Source organism: Nannospalax galili, unplaced genomic scaffold (assembly GCF_000622305.1).
Source record: "Nannospalax galili isolate Female #2095 unplaced genomic scaffold, S.galili_v1.0 scaffold172, whole genome shotgun sequence".
In the NCBI taxonomy this organism is placed as follows: Eukaryota; Metazoa; Chordata; class Mammalia; order Rodentia; family Spalacidae; genus Nannospalax; species Nannospalax galili.
This window is the reverse complement of record NW_008331824.1, coordinates 2,033,045-2,050,763: the sequence shown is the minus strand read 5'-3', so window position 1 is coordinate 2,050,763 and position 17,719 is coordinate 2,033,045. Positions and strand designations below refer to the sequence as shown.

The 17,719-nt window shown below is 45.5% G+C and overlaps 1 pseudogene; it reads right to left on the bottom strand.

The window, feature by feature from the left end:
- Nucleotides 1-1,301: 1,301 nt before the first annotated feature.
- LOC103728942 lies at nt 1,302-2,229 on the bottom strand (annotated as a pseudogene).
- Nucleotides 2,230-17,719: the final 15,490 nt, after the last annotated feature.

Genomic DNA, 17,719 nt, shown 5'->3' with positions numbered 1-17,719 from the left:
TGAGTTGGAGTTTCTGCTTCCTGCCTCCTGGAACTTTCCGTCTTCCAGCCCTGAGTCACTTATGCAATCTCTCAGGATCCTGCTGGGACGCACACAGAGAAGCTCGCAGACATTGGAGAGGCAGGGGGTCCTGCCAAGCCCGAGGCTGTTGGCTTCCTCCAGGGTTCCTGGCATGTCATTGAAGATGCGACCCCTCAGTCCAGAGCCAGTTGGACACCTCAGCCTCAGTAAACATCATGTGGTACAGAATAATGACCCAGCTGGGTCCTGTTTGAATTCCTGAAACTCAAAATTCTGAGAAATGATAAAATTGTTGTTTTTTTCAGCCATGAAATTTTGGGATTAACTAGAGTTGGACCCTCTGGAGACACTCTGTGTGTCAGAGGATCTGGGAGCGGTTATATCGGCTCCTGATACCAACACTCCAATGCTTATTGTGCTGGGTGGGTGGTCCCAGGGAAGCTGGACAGAGAGAGGGAGGAAGACCAAATGGAAAGTGGTGTGTATACCACAGGCCACAGCATCTCAAAACTAGATGCTGCGTGGGACACACAGAGCCATGCATCTGCCCACTCCCCTGACCGCTCTCTTATGAATCAAAGTTCACATCACACTGTACTTCCAAATTTCACTCCCCAGCTCATCCTGGCAGATGCAGGAGGTCAGAGTCTTGAGTTAGTGGGTGTGATGGAAGCTGCTCTTACACCATGGTGAAAAAAGTAGTCTTTGTATATTTAAAATTTTTTCTTCTGATTTTTTTATTATTTTGCTGCTCAGAATTGAACCTAAGGCTTCATGTGTGCCAGGCCAAGTCCTCTACTATGGAGCTATATTCTTAGCCCCTAAAATTATTTTCTGAAGTAATTGTGTGTGTATGCGTGTTTGTGTATAGTTACTTGTGTGTGTCCATGTTTGAGTGTGTATAGGTATGTGTGTGCATGCATGTGCACATTTGAGTGTGAGTAGGTGTGTGCGCATGTGTATATGTTTGGGTGTTTGTAGGTATGTGTGTGTGTTCATGTTTTTATGTGTGTAAGGTCATGTATGTGCACGTGAATGTTTCATTGTATGTAGGGTCATGTGTGTTGTGTTCACGTTTGAATGTGTGGGTATGTGTGTGCACATTTGAGTGTGTGTAGGGTCATGTGTGTATTTATGTGCATGATTGAGTGTATGGAGGTACATGTCTGTGTGTATGTGTCAATGTATGTAGGGTCATTATGCATGTGCATGTTTGAGTGTGTGTTTGCACGTGCATGTGGAGGTCAGAGGACAGCCTTACCAGTCATTCTCAAGTGCTGTCCACTTTGTTTTTTTAACTAAAAGAGCTGACAATTTTATTTTCACATTTTGCAATAGAAATGAAAACTGTGCTTGTTTGTCCCCTTCTCCCCTCCAAAACTATGTCTTTGCTAGGAAAGGGGAGAAGTCTTCCTTCTCATGCTGCTAGAAAACACTCAGATGCAGCAGTCATCTCCTGGTGAAACAGAACACACGGTACAAGACTGATAGAGCCCTCTGACCTTATCTGTCTGGCCGAGTCATGCCAGGCTGGGTGGGCACCATTATGGGGCGAGTGGGAGATCTCATCATTGGAGGCCCAGGCATGTGGCCTCCCATGGGTAGCTCATTCCAGGAGCAGATCCCATGGGCATCATCCCAGGAGGAGGGGGGGGCGTTATTAGCATCATGGGAGGGCTTCCCATGTAGGATGCTGGCATCATACCAGGGCGAGGAGGACCCGGGAGACTGGGGGGAGGTGGGATTATGGCCCCTGCAGGAGGAGGAGCAGAGAACGGGGCTGGAGGTATCTTGTTGGTGCTGTCTTGTCAATCAGGCTCTGGGTCTGCTCTTCCACCCCCTTCTGGCAGTAGTCCTTCATCTCCTCCTTGTGCTTCCTCGACTGCAGTGCATCTTCCTAGATGAAAGGTCACGGGTAAGGTAGCTATCACAGTAGTCACAATAAAACTTGGGCGTGCTGCTCTGAAGGCTGTTCCCACCTTGTTTTTTAAGATCAGGTCTCACACGGGCCCGGAGCTTATCAAGTAGGCTAGGCTGACTGATCAGCAAACTCCAGAGACCCTACCTATCTCCACCCATCCAGCACTGGGTGTCCATGTCTCTGGCTCACAAGAATCACATGCCTTAATGGTTACAGAAAGCCTGGACATCACTACAAGGGCTTGCGATGGGAGTGCTGTATTCTGAGGGAACCAAGGCATCTGTCATGCCGCTAGTGAAAAAGGCACTGTCACTGAGGGAGACTGGAGGTCTATGGAAGAAAAGACAGGACATTCAATTCAAAGGCAGACAAGAAGTGACACAGGTTCAAGCAAAGACAAGGAAGGAAACAGAGAGGAATTGTAAGTTCATAGACATCAAAGACCTTTGTCCACGCCTGGCAACAGAATAGGTGCTGGGGACAAAGAGCTCTAGAAGATGGCCTCTAAGTTCCTTCCTACTTTCTTAATGACTCTCAGTCATTTCATTTGCTAGCTGGGGCACATAGAATTGGACAGTTCAATCCAGGGTTTTCCCACTTCCTGTGTTACTGAAGATCTAGCCTTGGCCCCAAGTGTAGGAGAGGTGCTTCCCTCCATTGAGTCCAGAATAACCTTGCCACCTCTGCTGGTTCAACTTGGAATCCTGAGTCTCTAAGGTTCTTTGGTGGTTCCTATTGGGGAAAGTAATTTAGTGACCTCATCAATAAGGGCTCATTAAGTGTTGTATCATTCAGCCAAATATTACACAGCCACTGAAAATAACAACCACGTGGGAGTTGGTACCGCTGTGTTGTTTGTAATAGTACATGGACGTCATATATACTGAATATTATTGTCTCCAAAACACCTGCAGGAAAGGGCAAGAATAGCCAGATGTTCAGCTCAATGCTGGATCTTCAGCCCCAGGACAGTGCCCAACACACCTGACTAGTGCTCAATGTATTAAAATTCACAACACAGGGCTGGAGAGATGGCTCAGTGGTTAAGAGCACTGGGTGCTCTTGCACAGGACCTTAGTTTGGTTTCCTGTGCCCACATGGCAGCTAACAACTGTCTATAACTCCAGTTCTAGGGGATCTGACACCCTCTTCTAGACTCTGCAGGCATTACATGACACAGGTACACTTATATATATGCAGGCAAAAACACCCATACACGTAAAATAAAAATAAATAAAAATAAATAAAAGATTAAAATTTACACTGTTTGACATCTGATCAAAAATTACATCACAGAGCCTGGAGTGATTGTTCATTTGGTAATGAGGAATTGAGTTCCACCTCTCATAACTCTCAGTAAGGAAAGAGCCCAGCATGACAACCCTTGGATGTATACTTTCTAAGCTGAGACAGAAGATGAATGAACTGAGCAAAGGAGACATGCAGACATGATCTAGGCACGGGAATGGCGTGTCTGAAGGCCTTGGGGCAGCTACTGGAGTAGCTGAAGTGAGTTGGCATTTGGGGGCACGTTGGGAAGATGCATGACAGGGAAGTGAAGTCCCCTTTACCCCTTTTGCCTCCAGTTTTGTTCTCTGTTGATACACTTTTCTTTCAGCCCTGTTATGGTCTGGCTTCATTTAAATGCATCTGAAATGGAATCTCTAATGTTAACAGTCTTGTCAGACGTGGACGCCTCACTTCTCTTTGGTTGTTTTACAGAGAACGCTATTTATGAATTTCTGGGGAGGATATGAGGGTTTTGATAGTTTTGATTGGCTTTTTGGGAGGGGGTATGGCCACATTATGTTAATTTCCCTATTGTCTTAGAGCACGAGAACATAAAAGCAATAACTCATTTATATGAAGACTGAATGTACTGAGAGGTTGTCATGGAAACCAGGGGAAATATTCATGTTAGCTTGAGTAAATTGAATAACCCCCGTTAAAAGATTGAACACAGAACTTATTTACCCAATTGTGTGGAAGAGATGAAAAAAATAAACATGATAAATGAGATTTTGGGGAGAGCATGGAGAAGATGAATAAGCACTGGGGTGTATGTTTTTTTTAAGCATTTATTTCCTTTCTCCTGAACACTTTGGTCTTGAAGGTAAGTGGGTGTGGGGTCGGTAGAGAAAGGGTCCAGAGGGGGGAGGATATGGTAAAATTGCTGATGGGAAGGACAAGCTTGGGGTGTCTGTGACTCCTGATGTCCAGCATCGAGCCCTTCCATAGTCCATCCCTTGGAGCATCTCTTGGGTCCTTGGTCAGGGTGGGTGGAGGAACACAAACCCTTGAAGCATCCTCAGGGACTGTGCTGGCTAGATTTTTGTCAACCTGACACAAACTAGAGTCACCTACAAAGAAGGAAACTCAACTGAGGAATTTTCTCCATCAGACTGGCTTCTGGATTTGTCTGTGAGTCATTTTCTTAATTGCTAATTGATGTAGAGGGGCCTGGCCCACTGCGGGTGGGGCCATCTCTAGGCAGGTGGTCCTGGGCTGTATGAAAAAGACAGCTATGTAAGCCAGAGGAAGAAAAGCTGTACGGAGCATTCTTCCATGGTCTCTGCTTCAGTTCCTGCCTCCCGGGGCTGGTGGCCCTCGGTTATATAAGAGAGGTAGCTAAGCAAGCCAGAGAAAGCAAGCCAGTAAACAGCGGTCTCCATGGTCTCTGCTTCAGTTCCTGCCTCAGGTTCCTGTCTTGAGCTCCTGCCTTGGCTTCCCTTGATGATGGACTGTGACTCATAAGACAAATAAACCCTTTCCTCCCCAAGTTGATTTCCCAAATACATTTTGAACATACCAAGATGAAACAATATTAAAAATATTTTATTATTTAAAAAATTGTATGTGTATGAGTGTATCGTTTGCATGTAGGTAGGTGCCTGAGGAGGTCAGAAAAGGGTGTCAGATCCCCTGGAACTGGAGTTACCAACAGTTGTTAGCCACCCTGTGGGTGCTGGGAAACGAATCTGGGTCCCCTGCAAGAGCAGCCAGTATTCTTAACCACAGAGCCATCTTTCCAGCCTTGAAAAAAGATTTTAAGTAACAAATGAAACACCATGGGTGCTGCTTCATAAACTATCCATTGCACCAGTGGTCCCCCATTTCAAAGAGCAGTCACAAAGAAAACACACACAAAACAAAAAAAACCCTGTGAAACGTGTATGTGGCGACCAGACATCCACTTTGGGTGCTGGTCCTTCAGTGCTGCCATCTTGTTTTTAGAGACAGGGTCTCGCACTCATGGGGAGCTCTCAAAAAGTGAGTTGGCCAGTGAGCCCTAGGGATCCTCCTGTCTCCAGTGCTGGGGTTACAGTGCCTGCCACCGTATCTGTTTGTTTTCTTCTGGGGACAGTACAGCAAGCACTTTACCAGCCAAACCGTCTCCCCAGTCCCACTTTTTATATTTTTCTCCCTAGCTAAAACAAGCACCTTCTTTGCAGAATTGGGACATTCCCCTTGGAAGCATTTCCTGTGTTCTGCAATTCCACCCGATCCTTTGAGCCTCGTCCTCTGCTATCAAGTGGATTTGGGAACTCAATTCCAAGCACGCAGAGTACATGTCTGTTTGGCTTCTGCTCCGCTTCCTGCCACAGAGATCCAGGCAGACATTAGATCCCTGCAGCATGTCATGACACAGTGCCTCCTGTATTATTTTCCTGGTAGCTAATTAAATAAGGCATCTTACCAAAGCTGAGAAAGCTCTTGTCATAAAGAATCTCCTAAGAGTTTAGATCTTTGCTTCATTTTCCTTTTTTTTTTTTAAGGGGGGGGGGAGAAGTGTTTGGAGGACAAGTAAAAACTGATTAAAAAGAAGGAGCCAGATTAAGCAGGTCTTGCAGTGTGAACCAGGCTTGGGAAATCTAGCCTTCACAGCTTCCACTTGGCAAACCCAACTTTCACTTTCACACAAGGAAGATTCTGAGTCAGTCTAACCCTCACACTAAGTAGGTTGAGGGGTCAGGAGTGCGATTCTAGTTTAATAAAGATTGTTTTCTTCATTTCTTTCCTATAACCTAACCCCCTTCCCCCAGCTCATCATGACGCAAACCCATAAAGTTTAGACAATTTAAATACTTAAAATAGATTTTATTTACTTACTTACTTACTTACTTACTTTATTTATTTATTTATTTTTATTGTGTAATGAGAGAGAAGGAGGAGGGAGAGAGAGAGAGAAAGAGAGGGATGTGTGGGTACATGCATGTCATGGCACGCATATGGAAACCAGGAGGCAAGTAGTAGGAACTGATTCTCTTCTGCCATTTGGATCCCCAGTATCAAACTCAGATTCTCAGGCTTGGCTGCAGTCACCGTTACACAATGCGCCACCTTTCCACTCCCATCAAAATATTTTCCTATTCATTTCTATGTTTTTACTTAATCACCCCCAGACTAGTTTCAGGGTTTTGTCTTCCAACCCGTCTTGGGTCGAGGCTGTATGCTTCTTTGGAGTTAAAAAAAAAAAACTTTTAGTCACTCTTCCTTAGGTTTTATTTTTACATATGTTCATTTATTTTGTGTGCACTTATGTGTATATGAGTGGACAGTGTAGAGGTCAGAGGACAATTTGTGGGAGTCAGGTTTTTCTATTATGTGGGATGGAGTTGAGCTCAGGTCATCAGGCTTAGCAGCAAGCTCCTTTACCCACTTCTTTACCCACTGGCACTACTTGGGCTTTAGAGAGAAATGTCCCCATTTTCCCTCCTGTACCTCACTCTTTCCTTTTAACTCAGAGAACCAAAATGTCTCTCACTGGCTCTGATATCCAGCTGAGCTGTTGAGATCCTTGGGGCTCAGGAACCCGAGTTAATTCAAGCCCCCACTGGAAGGGCCAACTACGTAATTTGTAGAGTCTGGTGTAAGATGGAAATGCAAGATGCCTTGCTCAGGCTAATAATTAGTTTTCAAGATGCCAGTCACAGAAAGATGTCCTCTAAACACAGGTGACTCTATACCAGGCATGCCCAGAAACTGACTCCACAGGTAAATATTTCATAATCCATGCTGTGACAGACTCTGCCTCAAGTTCTCTGGCTGTTACCAGGACACCAGGGAAGAAGTAACTGGAATGCAGTTCAGGTGTTCATTTTTGCTGCTTATGTGAATACAGTAAGAAGACTTTTCTAATAGCATTTTCCCACCCTTTATTTATGGTATGTAATTGCTGGTATGTAATCGCTTGTTAGCCTGTGCACATGGCTTTGACCCTTGTATGGTATTGGTTTGGCTACATCTGGAAGTGGGTGGGGCAGATGCTGCTCACACCTAGTGGGTAAAGCCTGAGCGTGCCACCAAACACCCTAAATGTCACAGGACAGCCCCATAATAGACTTGCCCAGGTCTAACCGGCAGTAGCTCAAACTGATAAAATCCTCTATGCCAGTCCTGGGTTGTACCCATTCTCTAGATGGGAAAACAGAGGCTAAAGGTGTAATTTTATTTATTTTTTTTGTGGTTTAAAGATCTATCTTTCTCCAGAAAGGAACAGGCAGTGTAATTTCCAAAGGTATATGCAGCTTAAAATCAAAGCAATCAGGAAATCTGTGTGAACATGTTTTCAAGGGCACCCTATAGATGGAGGACATATTTTCAAGCTCAAGTTTGCACTGGACCAGGTCAACATCCTTTCAGTGGTATTTGTTTCTTTCTTGATATAGAAAAGGCAAACCTACCTGCTGTCATGAAAAATACCTTCTAGAAGCTACTGGGTAATTGGGTGATATTTCTGGATTTGTCTCCCTGTCTAATGTATATCAGTTAAACTTGTGACTCTGCAGTGTTTTCTGAAGTGAGTAATAATCAGAAACTAAACTTACTTCAGTTTTTCCTATGCTTTTGCCCTGTATTTGCAAAGATCGATCTTCAGTATCTATGAGCGCTGGGTGATTTGCGGAAACTGCAGCCTTTTATCGATATCAGCCCAGGCTCCATCAATCAAACCCTCATTTAGGTGGTTGCTGCTGTCCACTGGAGACATCCGGGGACAAGGATAGAAGAGCAAAGGCAGCTTAGATAGCCACTTGACTTTGGAGTTTCTGTGATGGGTGTGGATACCACAGCTCAGCATGGGGGGTTGGAGACAGGCTCGGGGGTGGGGATGGGAGTCCCAGTGGGATAAATCCTAACACTGACAACTGCATTAGCTACTTTTTGTGTTGCTGTGACAAAATATTTGACAGGCACAACTAAGGGTCAACGGATTTGTTTTGGCTCGTGGTTTTAGAGGGTTCATTCAATCTGATGCTTGGCTCCATGAGCTTAGGTAGAGTATCTTCAAGGCAGGAACACGTCAGAGAGGAGAGCTCTTCACTTCATGATGGATAGGAAGGGAGAGAGAGAGAGAGAGAGAGAGAGAGAGAGAATATACCCCAAGAATACACACCAGTAACCTATTTCCTCTTTCTAGACTCCACTTCCTCAAGTTTCCAGAACTTCCTCAAATATTGCCACTATCTGGGGATATAGGCATTAACATGTGAGCCTGTGAGGGACATTCCAGTCCATCCATAACAGCAACTACAGGAAGGGGTTGGCCCAGTGGTCCCTGCAGTGCTCCATAGTGCCATGCTTCTCAACCTCACCACGCTGTGTCCTCTTTTCATGTGCTTGTGGCTTATGGTGGCTTGCAGTTGACAGTGATGCAATCTTAGTAGTTAATAAAGAGACTCGCAAGTTGTCAAAGTACAGGGAGTAAGTGTGGAATGTTTAGCCCTGAATGGACATCAGCCCCGACCAAAGCTGAAGGAACAGTGCAGAAGAGAGGGTGGAAAGACAGTAAAGGCAGACAGATGAGGAGGACCAGAGCAAATTAGTGCTTTCTGGACATGACATGGCTGCTGCGCTCATGAATTTGCAGCAGTTGTGGTCGTCTGCACAAGACCTGCATAAGATCAAGTCAATCAACCTTCCAGCATGGACAGGAGAGAGTCTCCTGAAGTTTCACCTGTAACTGAGGAGCTATTGACAGTTGATGGCTTGGGGGCTGGGGAGTCAGTTTTCTTCAGGGTAGGTTGCCCATACTCTGGAGATGGCCCCACATCCATGCATGTATGGACTTTGTGGATAAAAAGGAAAAAGGCACATGAAGGCGAGAGGGGACATGTTGGGGGGATCTGGGGCGAGTTGGAGCTGGATACCATCAAAGCCATTGTATTCACCTATGAAATTCTCAAAGAATAAAAGTAGTGTTAAAAAAGCAAAGCATCTTCATGTGGTTGGTAGAGCTGCCTGTGTGTGTTCAGAGATGCATCATGTGCACAGCGTTTGTCAGTGTGGGGGCATCCGTTACAACTGGACACTATGTAAATTAACTGATTTTCTTAGCAGCTTGCCGTGACTCCTCATAGCTTCTCTATTTGACCGATGAAATCTTGATCATTCAGATCCATTTTTACCTTAAGAAACTTTCTATCTTCTTTTCATTGATTCTTTTCCTGTGGTGTTGGGCTTCTCTTTATTGCCTGAGTTGATGTTGTTTATTAGCATTTCTGGGATTTTATGCATGCCATGTCCTGTTGTGATGGTTCCCAATTTGATGAGATCTATATCACCTGGGAGATGTGCCACTGGGCATGCCCATAGTGGATTATCTTGATCTAGGCAACTGAGGTGGGAAGACCTACCCACTGTGAGTGGTACCATTGCCTGGGCTGAGGTCTTAGACTGTATAAACAACAGAAAGTGAGTTGCGTGCCAGTGTTCATCATCATCTTCTTCCTGACTGCGGATGTGCTGTAACCAGCTGCTTTAAGCTCCTGTGCTTTGACTTCCCTGCCATGATGTGCCCTTGAACTGGGAGCCATTAAGCTGCTTTTTCATAGTACTTTATCACAGCAGCAGGAAAAACAACTAAAATACCTGGGCTTCAAACATTCCTTTTTTATCCCCTTACTCCTGCTTGCCCATGAGTGAAAACGTCAAAGTCTTCCCTTTGTGGAGAATCCAGGCCTCATTTGGCTTGACCAGTGATAAGCACAGTAGGAGGAAGGCACAGTTGGTAGCGTGAGATAGAGATCCCATGAGGGAACCCAGCTTTTCCACCTTGTTCTTCCATAGAGCTTCCATCCTCGTGGCTGCAAAATGGCTGCTTCAGGATCACACCTGTGGCTGTGAATGCTGAGGGAGGATGAAGGACCAGAGGGTTAAAGGTGCACACCTTCTCTTTTCCTTGGACAGTACTATGCCAGATGCTTAGTCCTGGCTTCAAGGGATGTCCGTGAAGGTTTTAGCTAGCGTTCAGGGTGTAGGGACATTTATATTCTAGCAATAAAGAAGGAGGGAATGGATGCTGAAGGTCTGTCTTTCAAATCCTTCAGCATCGGTTGAGATGCTGTTAGTTGGCTGAGAGGGCTTCCTGGACCCCTGAGACTGACATCTAGGGGAGTGGCCAGATGGGGATGGAGTAAGAGGAAACTGAGCGCAGAAGCTCCATGAGAAAGTCCTGGTCTATGGAGGTCCCAGTTGTGTCTCTGGTGCCTGCTGTAGTTATAGACATCAGTGGCTGCTCAAAGGCTTGTTGAAACAATGAACATGATAAGACTTTTCTCACTCTGAAGTTAACACAGGGACATTTAAGATGAAAAAACTTGTCCAAAATAAACTTGGGCCATCAGCTGGGGTCTCAGGTTTCAGCTGTTGACTCACTATCCTTCATCCAGTGAAACCGATTCCATGTTTCAGGCAGGTGTACAGTGGTGTGTTAGTCAAATTTCTGTCACTGTGACAAAACACCTGACATAAACATTGTAGTCACGAAAGGGTCATCTGGCTCACTGTTTCAGAGGGGTTCAGTGTGTGTGACTGCCTCCATTACTTTTAAGTTTATGGTAAGACAGACACTCATGGTAGAAGCACGCCACAAAAAAGCTGCTTACCTCACAGCTGCCAGGAGCAGATACAGAGGAGAAGGGACTGAGGCAAAGTGTTCCCTTTAGGGCTTACTTCCTACAAGTAGGCTCCAGCTCCTAGTTTCTTCCTCCTGATAGCCTATTAAATTTCTAATCCATTTCTAATCCATTAGTGGAAATAATCCATGCATGAGGTTAGAGCCTGCCTGGTCTAGTCATCTATGAACATGGCTCCATTTGGGGCCAAACCTTTTATGGTTGTGAGCTTTGGGGGGATTTTCAAATTCAAACCATGCCACAGCTTGCGTGTGTTCCTATAGGGTCATGTTAGAAGCCCACTCTGCAAGTTCATATGTCAATGTTATTTGGAAGCAGGATATACAGGAGGTGACGAGGTTAGATGAGGCCGGGCATGAGGATGGGAGAAGAGGAGCGACCCCAGCTAGATGCCTCCTGTCTCACCCTGTGCCACCCTCCTGGTGCTATGAGCAGCACAACGTGCTGAGCAGATGATGGTTCTGTGCTCTTGGACCTCCACCCTCCAGAGCTCTGAGTAGATAAGCTGCATTCTTTATAAATTATACTGTCACAGGCGTAGGCATTTTGCTATAGCAATGGAAAATGGATGAAGACACCTAGCACACAGCCACAAACCACAGATGACACTGCAGCTTTTGGGAACATTGCCTAGTATTTTATCACAAAACCTTCCAAACATTGGCGCTAAAGCAGTTTTGCAGGGAAAACCGTACACTGTTCATTGTACCTAGAATCACTGTTCCTGTTGTTTTGTTAAAAGAAGGCAGACAATAAACCAGAAAAAAAGTTACAATTCACTTTAGAGGACGGAGCTACTACAGCAAAGGACTTGGGGCACTGCTGGGATGAGTGGCCAGGCTGGACAGACTTCAAGAGGGTGCTCTGCTGGCAGGTCAGTGACCAGGCAAAGACCTGAGGGAGGGTGTGCTGCTGGGGGGCAGTGGTGGCCAGGCAAGGACTTTGAAGGAGGTAAGGGAGCAAGGCAGTAGCAATATGCCAGGCAGAGCCAGTGGTCAGTGCAGAGGTCCTGGGGTGGGAACCTCCTGTGCTCAAACCAGGGTGAAAAGAAAAGCAGGCATGTGTGTATGTATATGTATACATACATGTATATATTCCCATATATATGTATGCATATGTATGTGTGTGTATGTGTGTGTATGTGTATGTGTATGTATTCTCTTGTAACCATAGAGGCTGAGGAATCCTAAAGTCTGCCATTTGCAGACTGGATACCCAGGAAAGCTGGTGGTCCAAATGTCCTCTTCTTTCAAGTTCAATGATCTCACCAGATCCAGGAGCACTGGGGTCTAAGGGTTAGAGGGTGGCTGCCCATGCTCAGTCAGAAAATCTACCCCCTTTGGAACCAATGGGGTGGGGCCTCCTTCCCTCACTGGGGAGACTGAGCTTCCTTACTCAGTCCCCAATTCAAGTGCTAATCTTACCCAGAAACAGTTGGAAAGAATGTTTTATCATTTTTCATACCTGGGCATCCGTTTGCCTAGTCAAATTGACATGTAAAATTAACTATCATGGACCTGAGCATAGTAGTAGTGCACACCTTCAATCCAAGCACTTGGGAGGCAGAGGCAGGGAGATCTCTGTGAGCTCAAGGCCAGCCTGGCTGACATAGTACGTTTCAGGCCAGCCAGAGCTACATAGTGAAAATTCTGTCTCAAAAACAAAAACAAAAAAACCAACAAAAATTTACTCTTATGGACTGCGGAGGTGGCTCAGTTGGCAAAGTAGTTGCCGTAAAAGCATGAGGACCTGACTTTGATCTCCAGTACTCATGGAAAAAGCCAGTTGTGTTAGTGTGTGCCTGTAATCCAGAGCTGAGGAGGCAGACAGGCAGATCCCTGGGGCTTGCTGGCCAGCAGCCAGCCTACTTGGTGAGCTCCAGGACAGTGAGAGGCCCCGTTTCCAAAACTAAGGTGGACAGTGTCTTAAGGAACAACATCTGAGGCTGACCTCTGATCTCCACACACACACACACACACACACACACACACACACGCACGCACGCACGCACGCACGTGCACACACACACGCGCACACACACACACACACACACACGCACGCACGCACGCACGCACGTGCACACGCACACGCGCACACGCACACAGACACGCACACGCACGTGCATGCGCACACACACAAACACACACACGCACACACACGCACACTCACACACACGCACACACGCCATTGCATTTTCTCATTTTATCACATCCATTGTCTAATCAAAGACATGGCCAGGTGACAAGGGTCCAGGGAACGTCTGAAAGGTATTAGGAGGAATTTTTGTTTTACTAGACAGATGGCTTGCTGGTCGCTCAGGCTGTTTAATTTCACCTGTGACTATTGTCCTTGTCACAAACAGCAGAAGACATTTGCTCATTTGATGTCCTTGAGACAAGCAGGAGCATGCCCTGGAGTCTGAGGCCTGGGTTCAAATCTTACCTCGATCACTTTGTGGCTGGGCAAAAAAGAGCAGTGTAACAGCTTCTTAGCATAAATATCTATGGTAGCTGAGGAGGCCGTCTTACCAGCCCAGAGTGGCTTTCCAGCCTCATGTTCTTACAGGACCATGGCATGCTTGTTACCTCCCATGCACTGTGATGCCTGAGTACCTTGTCCCTTAGGACCTTCTCACTTTCTTCCTCCATAGAAATGCCTTTTGTTATGGTCCCAGACAAAAGGACACTCTGTCTGGGGCTAAGATAAACAGTAAGGGTGGGGCCCAAGGACGATCATGGAACAGGGCAGAGATCACCAGAAGGTGGCGCTATTGAGCCGTCACTCTCACACTTTTTTCTCTGTTTTCATTTTCTTACTTGATGAGAAATGTGTGATTTCCAAACAGCTCCAGGAGGAATAGAGCTGTGACTTGTGTTCCACAGTTAGAAAGGTGATTTCTCATACCTCTGACAACCCCGCCACAGGCGGGGGGTGAGGGGACATGGAGGGGCCGGGGTTGGAAGGAAGATGTTGCCCCTGCTGCCACCCCAACCCGTGCAGACAGCTTGGTACTTCCTGTGGACGCTGGTATCCTCTTGCTGCCTCTGTCTTTTATGGATTGTATTTTGTATATTGGATTAGAGCCCTGGGGAGTAGCTGTCTCTCATGAGGGTTCTTAGCATCTTGTGAGTGGAGCTTGCCTCTCAGAATGTGGAATTTAGACAAGTCTATGGAAGTTGAAAAGCCCAGCTTTGGAGCAACCCAGCTCTTCGTCCGTATCAACGTGTATGAAAGGAAAAATACCCTTTATGCACCAGAGTCTGTTCTTTCCATTTCTTTCTAGAAATGTCTCCTTGTTAGCTTTAACTGTCAACGTGGCACAGCCTAAAATCAACTGAGACAAAAGCCTTGATTGAGGAATTTTCTAGGTCAGATTGGCCTGGGGAATGTCTGTGGTGATTTATCTTGACTGTTAACTGATTCAGGAGGGCCCAGTCTACTACAGGCAGCACCATCCCTAGGCAGCTGGACCTGACTGTGTAAGAGTGGAGAGACCAAGCTGAGCAAGCAAGTGATCAAGTGAACAAACACGCATTCACTGCTCTCTGCTTTTGATTAACTGCTTCACACTCTTGCCACCGTGACCTCCCCACAGTGATGGACTGTAACCTGGATTATAAACCCTTTTCCACCTAAGTTGCTTTTTTGTCAGACTATTTTGTCACAGTGACAAATGAAAGCAGGATGCCTACTGTGTTTAGCCAGAGCTGTCTGTGTGAGCGTGTGTGTAGAGCTATCCGACAGAGCCAGGTGGGCTCATCTTTCATATCATTGATAAAAGCCCTGGAGAGAGTAGGGATGGAAGGCAGACACCTCAGCGTGGTAAGGGCTACACAGATATGCTCTTGACGATGAGTGGGGAGTCCTTTGTCTCATCATCTTCCCCTTGACAGGATCATAGCCTGTCCTGTTCCACAAAAGGATGAGGAGGGGATACTCAGTGGCCCAGCATGCAAACCAGATTTGCCATGCAGAGAGGAGTTAACTAAAGAAAACCAGGTGGATCATGTGTCCATCCCTCTAACCCTTCACTCCAACTCCTGAAGGGAATCCCTTGAGTAGACTTCTAGAGGCCAACCTTGAAGTTAAGTTGATTTTGCAAAACACAACATTATTGACATAGTTGACTTGAAAGAACCAAATTTTAGAATTGATTATGTGCTAAGTTGGTTACATTTTATATTAGAGTCTTATGCAGACAAGTTGAAGTTACTGCTAAGATTCAAAGAAAATCAATGGCAAACGTATTTTTTTTTAACACTTAAAACTTATTTACAGCCTGGCATGGTGATGCACACCTTTAATCCCAGCGCTCAGGAGGCAGAAGCAGGTGGATCTCTATGAGTTCAAGGCCAGTCTGGTCTACAGAGTGAGTTCCAGGCCAGCTGGGGCTACAGGGAGACCCTGTCTCAAAAATGACCAACCCCCCCATATTTACTTACTTAAAAGTTGATTAGTTTTAGTATTTGTTCATTTTTTTCCTTCATCCAATCATATATATGTCTTTATAACAAAGGTATTTAAGAATTAGGCTTGTGGGGCTGGAGAGATTGCTCAGCGATTACGGGCACTGGCTGCTCTTGCAGAGCCCCCAGCTTTGATTCCCAGCACCCACATGGTGGCTGACAACCATCCAGAACTCCAGTTCCAGGGGATCTTACGTCCTCTTCTGACCTCTGCAGGCATTTCACGACCTGGGGGCACTCACCTACATGCAGGGGATACACTCATACACATAAAATAAAACATTTCTTTAAAAAATAGTGGTACAAACCTAATTCTTTTGTTGTGCAATGCCCTCACGTCAGAAGAGGGTGTTGGATCCCCAAGAAATAGAGTTACAGTGGTTATTAGCTGCCATGTGGGAATCCAACCCTGGTCCTCTGCAAGACCAGCCAGTGCTTGTAACCACTGAGTCATCTCTCTATCTCCACTATTTATTTTTAAAGTAGGTATTTACATGTGGTTCAAGATTTGAAAGGTGCAAATGACTATGTAGTAAGAGGCAGTTTCCGCTTCTACTCTTGTTCCAGCTATTCTGTTTTCTCTCAAGAATGGCAACCAATGTTGACTGCCTTCATATGACCGCTTTTAGAAATGTCATGTACTTCTATTGCTTCTTGGCCCTTTTGCCAAGATCAAATGCAAAATAATATATGCTTGCCAATGCACATTATTCATTCATTTATCAATCTATCCATCTATCCATGCATCCATCCACCCTTTTATCCATTCACTTGCCTATCCTGCCACCCATCCTTCTGTCTTCTGCATGTAGTCATCCCATTCACCCATCCATCCATCCATCCATCCATCCATCCTTTTATCCATTCACATGTCTATCCTGCTATTCATTCATCCATCCTCCACATCTATCCATTCATCCATCTCTTCTATCATTCAAACATCCATCCATCCATCCACCCATCCATCCTGTACATCTAGCTAACCTGTTCACCCACCCACCCACATATCCACCCTTCCCTTTATTCATGTCTATTCTACCATCCCTCCCTCCCTCCATCCTCTACATCTATCTATATCCGTCCATCTCTCTATCTTAAAATCCAGTCATCCATCCATCCACCCTCTACATCTATTCATTTTGTCTATCTATCCATCCATTCATCCATCCATCCATCCATCCATCCAACTAACCATCTGCCCACTCATCCATTTATCTTTTCTTAAATCTACCTCTTTCTGCTTTTTCAGGAGTCTATAATCTGGTTTTAGACAGTAGACCAACTTTGTTCTACATGTTCATGTCAGCCACTTTAGCCTGTAGTGTTAAAATGTCAGAGACCTGTCAGAGAAGACTAGACATTTTAAAAACAGGTGTACTTGTTCATGTTTAATTCTGATCCATCCCTATGGGCTTGGGTAGGATTCCAAGGATGAGGGAGATTTGTAATAAATGAGCAAAGAGAGATTAAAAGTAATGCTGACCAAGAGATACCATAGAAAGGGAGGGTGAATGTAGAGTTGGGCATTCTTGGATCCTTGTCCATTCTTTCCCCCAGTAAAAGCTATGTGATAAGGTTGTTTAACATCTTGGAATCTCAAGTTTCCTATCTGTGAAATGGAGATAACTGTATCTTCCTTTGCAGCCTAAAGGGCTGGCATAATATCTAGGTGCAGTAAGTGCTCACAGCAGTGTGATTATTGTTAATATTATGAAGTACCCATGATTTTCTGTTGTTTGTAAGTAACTGAGATCTTTAGGTTAATGACTCAAGATGCAGCCTAGTACAGAGTCAGGGTGTTGAAGGCACAGATGTGTGAGGCAGGCCAGGGACTTGGAGTAGCAGATGGCAGAGGATATAGTCTAACTGGAAAAGGGCATGGAACTCAAAGCTATGGGGACCAGTAACTTCAGACCTCATATAGTTAGGCCTCCCACAACATCCTTGTAGAATCGTAGGATCATCCTTCCTGCTGCCCCTGGGCAAGGTAGTCACTCCTCTGGCCTGGATTATGGCTTTACCCTTGACCACCATCTCTGTTGAATCTTAAACATCTTTAATACCTTAGCTCACAATGGCTTTATGCTGTGGCTCTTCCTAGTGCCTCCATGGCAGTTTTGTCTACATCCCTGCACACTGCTAACTCTCATGATTTAGATGCCTTGGCAAGCAAGATGCCCTCTCTCTAGAAGCTTCTTCCCTTTCTTTACCCAACTACTTCCCATTCCTCTCTTAACAGCCAGCTCAGAACCTCCTCTTCAAGTTTCCCAAGACTCCCCAGGAAGGAGCTGGTCTTAGTCAACATGGTATCTCCATTGTTTAGGGCAATGCCTGACCTCCCAAGGGACATTTTTTACAAATCATCCCTTTTCAGGAGCTGCCCACAGTGGACAGGA